A 5,000-nucleotide genomic window follows, 5' to 3' on the forward strand; every position below is an offset into this window, starting at 1 on the left:
ATCATTCAGGCTTGCCGTCTACAAGAGCACCTTTGCTTTTTCATCAAGAATGCCGTACTCTGCGGCCACAACGCAGAGTACTAACCACTATACGATCACGGCGACATACACGAGCCAGGTAGGAGTCGAACCTACAATCTTCTGATCCGTAGTCAGACGCGTTATCCATTGCGCCACTGGCCCTGTGTGAGAGCTTGCCACTAATCATGCTCCCCATTTTGGACTTTTGCTACGCTCGCAGCCATATTCAAAGACCTCAACACGGTTGCTTTTAGCCCCTAGCCAAAACCCTTCTGCCTTGTTTGCTACCTTTCCATATTATCCAGTATCGTTTCGGTATTGAATGGCAAAGAGCAGTGCCTATCCAGTTAAGGCGGAGGGAAAAAACAAGGATAGATCCATGCCCCGTGTGAGGATCGAACTCACGACCTTCAGATTATGAGACTGACGCGCTACCTACTGCGCTAACGAGGCATCTTGCTTGTGATTGGTTGTTGCCGTCCAGAGATAAGATGGAATTCTGTAAGCACAAAACTTCTTTTTTTTTTTTTTTTTTTTTTAATATGTACATGTATATATCTACATATATTGGAAAGTTTAAAGCAAGCTGTGAAAGCAACTTTTCCCATATGGTCTAGCGGTTAGGATTCCTGGTTTTCACCCAGGTGGCCCGGGTTCGACTCCCGGTATGGGAATGAGTGTTTTGCTAAGCTTGTGCCTGCATTCAAAGGCTTGCACCTTTCTTGCAGAATTAAGCGGCTTAGTTTGCAGATGCTCTTGGCAGCCAAAAATGCTGCGCTAACGAGGCCACTTGCAAGTGGTTGTTGATGCCATCCATGCTTAAAAATGAGTTTTCAAATCATGAAACTGATTTTTTTTCTACTTATTACTGAAAAAGGGTCTCAGCGGTTCCCATATGGTCTAGCGGTAAGGATTCCTGGTTCTCACCCAGGCGGCCCGGGTTCGACTCCCGGTATGGGAATGAGCATTTTCCTAAGCTTGCAACTACATCGAAAGACCCTCTGAATTAAGATAGCGCTCAAAAAGTTCATAAAAGTATCATTCAGGCTTGCCGTCTACAAGAGCACCTTTGCTTTTTCATCAAGAATGCCGTGACCCGGATTCGAACCGGGGTTGCTGCGGCCACAACGCAGAGTACTAACCACTATACGATCACGGCGACATTCACGAGCCAGGTAGGAGTCGAACCTACAATCTTCTGATCCGTAGTCAGACGCGTTATCCATTGCGCCACTGGCCCTGTGTGAGAGCTTGCCACTAATCATGCTCCCCATTTTGGACTTTTGCTACGCTCGCAGCCATATTCAAAGACCTCAACACGGTTGCTTTTAGCCCCTAGCCAAAACCCTTCTGCCTTGTTTGCTACCTTTCCATATTATCCAGTATCGTTTCGGTATTGAATGGCAAAGAGCAGTGCCTATCCAGTTAAGGCGGAGGGAAAAAACAAGGATAGATCCATGCCCCGTGTGAGGATCGAATTCACGACCTTCAGATTATGAGACTGACGCGCTACCTACTGCGCTAACGAGGCATCTTGCGTGTGATTGGTTGTTGCCGTCCAGAGATAAGATGGAATTCTGTAAGCACAAAACTTCTTTTTTTTTTTTTTAATATGTACATGTATATATCTACATATATTGGAAAGTTTAAAGCAAGCTGTGAAAGCAACTTTTCCCATATGGTCTAGCGGTTAGGATTCCTGGTTTTCACCCAGGCGGCCCGGGTTCGACTCCCGGTATGGGAATGAGTGTTTTGCTAAGCTTGTGCCTGCATTCAAAGGCCTGCACCTTTCTTGCAGAATTAAGCGGCTTAGTTTGCAGATGCTCTTGGCAGCCAAAAATGCTGCGCTAACGAGGCCACTTGCAAGTGGTTGTTGATGCCATCCATGCTTAAAAATGAGTTTTCAAATCATGAAACTGATTTTTTTTCTACTTATTACTGAAAAAGGGTCTCAGCGGTTCCCATATGGTCTAGCGGTAAGGATTCCTGGTTCTCACCCAGGCGGCCTGGGTTCGACTCCCGGTATGGGAATGAGCATTTTCCTAAGCTTGCAACTACATCGAAAGACCCTCTGAATTAAGATAGCGCTCAAAAAGTTCATAAAAGTATCATTCAGGCTTGCCGTCTACAAGAGCACCTTTGCTTTTTCATCAAGAATGCCGTGACCCGGATTCGAACCGGGGTTGCTGCGGCCACAACGCAGAGTACTAACCACTATACGATCACGGCGACATTCACGAGCCGAACCTACAATCTTCTGATCCGTAGTCAGACGCGTTATCCATTGCGCCACTGGCCCTGTGTGAGAGCTTGCCACTGATCATGCTCCCCATTTTGGACTTTTGCTACGCTCGCAGCCATATTCAAAAACCTCAACACGGTTGCTTTTAGCCCCTAGCCAAAACCCTTCTGCTTTGTTTGCTACCTTTCCATATTATCCAGTATCGTTTCGGTATTGAATGGCAAAGAGCAGTGCCTATCCAGTTAAGGCGGAGGGAAAAAACAAGGATAGATCCATGCCACGTGTGAGGATCGAACTCACGACCTTCAGATTATGAGACTGACGCGCTACCTACTGCGCTAACGAGGCATCTTGCGTGTGATTGGTTGTTGCCGTCCAGAGATAAGATGGAATTCTGTAAGCACAAAACTTCTTTTTTTTTTTTTAATATGTACATGTATATATCTACATATATTGGAAAGTTTAAAGCAAGCTATGAAAGCAACTTTTCCCATATGGTCTAGCGGTTAGGATTCCTGGTTTTCACCCAGGCGGCCCGGGTTCGACTCCTGGTATGGGAATGAGCATTTTCCTAAGCTTGCAACTACATCGAAAGACCCTCTGAATTAAGATAGCGCTCAAAAAGTTCATAAAAGTATCATTCAGGCTTGCCGTCTACAAGAGCACCTTTGCTTTTTCATCAAGAATGCCGTGACCCGGATTCGAACCTGGGTTGCTGCGGCCACAACGCAGAGTACTAACCACTATACGATCACGGCGACATTCACGAGCCAGGTAGGAGTCGAACCTACAATCTTCTGATCCGTAGTCAGACGCGTTATCCATTGCGCCACTGGCCCTGTGTGAGAGGTTGCCACTAATCATGCTCCCCATTTTGGACTTTTGCTACGCTCGCAGCCATATTCAAAGACCTCAACACGGTTGCTTTTAGCCCCTAGCCAAAACCCTTCTGCCTTGTTTGCTACCTTTCCATATTATCCAGTATCGTTTCGGTATTGAATGGCAAAGAGCAGTGCCTATCCAGTTAAGGCGGAGGGAAAAAACAAGGATAGATCCATGCCCCGTGTGAGGATCGAACTCACGACCTTCAGATTATGAGACTGACGCGCTACCTACTGCGCTAACGAGGCATCTTGCGTGTGATTGGTTGTTGCCGTCCAGAGATAAGATGGAATTCTGTAAGCACAAAACTTCTTTTTTTTTTTTTTTTTTTTAATATGTACATGTATATATCTACATATATTGGAAAGTTTAAAGCAAGCTGTGAAAGCAACTTTTCCCATATGGTCTAGCGGTTAGGATTCCTGGTTTTCACCCAGGCGGCCCGGGTTCGACTCCCGGTATGGGAATGAGTGTTTTGCTAAGCTTGTGCCTGCATTCAAAGGCCTGCACCTTTCTTGCAGAATTAAGTGGCTTAGTTTGCAGATGCTCTTGGCAGCCAAAAATGCTGCGCTAACGAGGCCACTTGCAAGTGGTTGTTGATGCCATCCATGCTTAAAAATGAGTTTTCAAATCATGAAACTGATTTTTTTTCTACTTATTACTGAAAAAGGGTCTCAGCGGTTCCCATATGGTCTAGCGGTAAGGATTCCTGGTTCTCACCCAGGCGGCCCGGGTTCGACTCCCGGTATGGGAATGAGCATTTTCCTAAGCTTGCAACTACATCGAAAGACCCTCTGAATTAAGATAGCGCTCAAAAAGTTCATAAAAGTATCATTCAGGCTTGCCGTCTACAAGAGCACCTTTGCTTTTTCATCAAGAATGCCGTGACCCGGATTTGAACCGGGGTTGCTGCGGCCACAACGCAGAGTACTAACCACTATACGATCACGGCGACATTCACAAGCCAGGTAGGAGTCGAACCTACAATCTTCTGATCCGTAGTCAGACGCGTTATCCATTGCGCCACTGGCCCTGTGTGAGAGGTTGCCACTAATCATGCTCCCCATTTTGGACTTTTGCTACGCTCGCAGCCATATTCAAAGACCTCAACACGGTTGCTTTTAGCCCCTAGCCAAAACCCTTCTGCCTTGTTTGCTACCTTTCCATATTATCCAGTATCGTTTCGGTATTGAATGGCAAAGAGCAGTGCCTATCCAGTTAGGGCGGAGGGAAAAAACAAGGATAGATCCATGCCCCGTGTGAGGATCGAACTCACGACCTTCAGATTATGAGACTGACGCACTACCTACTGCTCTAACGAGGCATCTTGCGTGTGATTGGTTGTTGCCGTCCAGAGATAAGATGGAATTCTGTAAGCACAAAACTTCTTTTTTTTTTTTTTTTATATGTACATGTATATATCTACATATATTGGAAAGTTTAAAGCAAGCTGTGAAAGCAACTTTTCCCATATGGTCTAGCGGTTAGGATTCCTGGTTTTCACCCAGGCGGCCCGGGTTCGACTCCCGGTATGGGAATGAGTGTTTTGCTAAGCTTGTGCCTGCATTCAAAGGCCTGCACCTTTCTTGCAGAATTAAGCGGCTTAGTTTGCAGATGCTCTTGGCAGCCAAAAATGCTGCGCTAACGAGGCCACTTGCAAGTGGTTGTTGATGCCATCCATGCTTAAAAATGAGTTTTCAAATCATGAAACTGATTTTTTTTCTACTTATTACTGAAAAAGGGTCTCAGCGGTTCCCATATGGTCTAGCGGTAAGGATTCCTGGTTCTCACCCAGGCGGCCCGGGTTCGACTCCCGGTATGGGAATGAGCATTTTCCTAAGCTTGCAACTACATC

The 5,000-nt window shown here is 46.0% G+C and overlaps 11 non-coding genes across 11 annotated transcripts; 4 read left to right on the plus strand and 7 right to left on the minus strand.

Moving 5' to 3' along the window:
- Nucleotides 1-110: 110 nt before the first annotated feature.
- Nucleotides 111-183, minus strand: TRNAR-ACG (transfer RNA arginine (anticodon ACG)). The gene has a single exon. It is a non-coding gene; the product is annotated as a tRNA-Arg (tRNA).
- Nucleotides 184-401: 218 nt separating this feature from the next.
- On the minus strand, nt 402-474 carry TRNAM-CAU (transfer RNA methionine (anticodon CAU)). The gene has a single exon. It is a non-coding gene; the product is annotated as a tRNA-Met (tRNA).
- A 149-nt stretch (nt 475-623) lies between these two features.
- Nucleotides 624-695, plus strand: TRNAE-UUC (transfer RNA glutamic acid (anticodon UUC)). Its single transcript has one exon. It is a non-coding gene; the product is annotated as a tRNA-Glu (tRNA).
- A 413-nt stretch (nt 696-1,108) lies between these two features.
- Nucleotides 1,109-1,180, minus strand: TRNAH-GUG (transfer RNA histidin (anticodon GUG)). The gene has a single exon. It is a non-coding gene; the product is annotated as a tRNA-His (tRNA).
- Nucleotides 1,181-1,188: 8 nt separating this feature from the next.
- On the minus strand, nt 1,189-1,261 carry TRNAR-ACG (transfer RNA arginine (anticodon ACG)). Its single transcript has one exon. It is a non-coding gene; the product is annotated as a tRNA-Arg (tRNA).
- A 432-nt stretch (nt 1,262-1,693) lies between these two features.
- On the plus strand, nt 1,694-1,765 carry TRNAE-UUC (transfer RNA glutamic acid (anticodon UUC)). The gene has a single exon. It is a non-coding gene; the product is annotated as a tRNA-Glu (tRNA).
- Nucleotides 1,766-2,178: 413 nt separating this feature from the next.
- On the minus strand, nt 2,179-2,250 carry TRNAH-GUG (transfer RNA histidin (anticodon GUG)). The gene has a single exon. It is a non-coding gene; the product is annotated as a tRNA-His (tRNA).
- Nucleotides 2,251-3,029: 779 nt separating this feature from the next.
- TRNAR-ACG (transfer RNA arginine (anticodon ACG)) lies at nt 3,030-3,102 on the minus strand. Its single transcript has one exon. It is a non-coding gene; the product is annotated as a tRNA-Arg (tRNA).
- Nucleotides 3,103-3,320: 218 nt separating this feature from the next.
- On the minus strand, nt 3,321-3,393 carry TRNAM-CAU (transfer RNA methionine (anticodon CAU)). The gene has a single exon. It is a non-coding gene; the product is annotated as a tRNA-Met (tRNA).
- A 147-nt stretch (nt 3,394-3,540) lies between these two features.
- TRNAE-UUC (transfer RNA glutamic acid (anticodon UUC)) lies at nt 3,541-3,612 on the plus strand. Its single transcript has one exon. It is a non-coding gene; the product is annotated as a tRNA-Glu (tRNA).
- A 999-nt stretch (nt 3,613-4,611) lies between these two features.
- TRNAE-UUC (transfer RNA glutamic acid (anticodon UUC)) lies at nt 4,612-4,683 on the plus strand. The gene has a single exon. It is a non-coding gene; the product is annotated as a tRNA-Glu (tRNA).
- Nucleotides 4,684-5,000: the final 317 nt, after the last annotated feature.

The sequence above is a fragment of the Eleutherodactylus coqui genome, chromosome 2 (genome assembly GCF_035609145.1).
Source record: "Eleutherodactylus coqui strain aEleCoq1 chromosome 2, aEleCoq1.hap1, whole genome shotgun sequence".
NCBI lineage: Eukaryota > Metazoa > Chordata > Amphibia > Anura > Eleutherodactylidae > Eleutherodactylus > Eleutherodactylus coqui.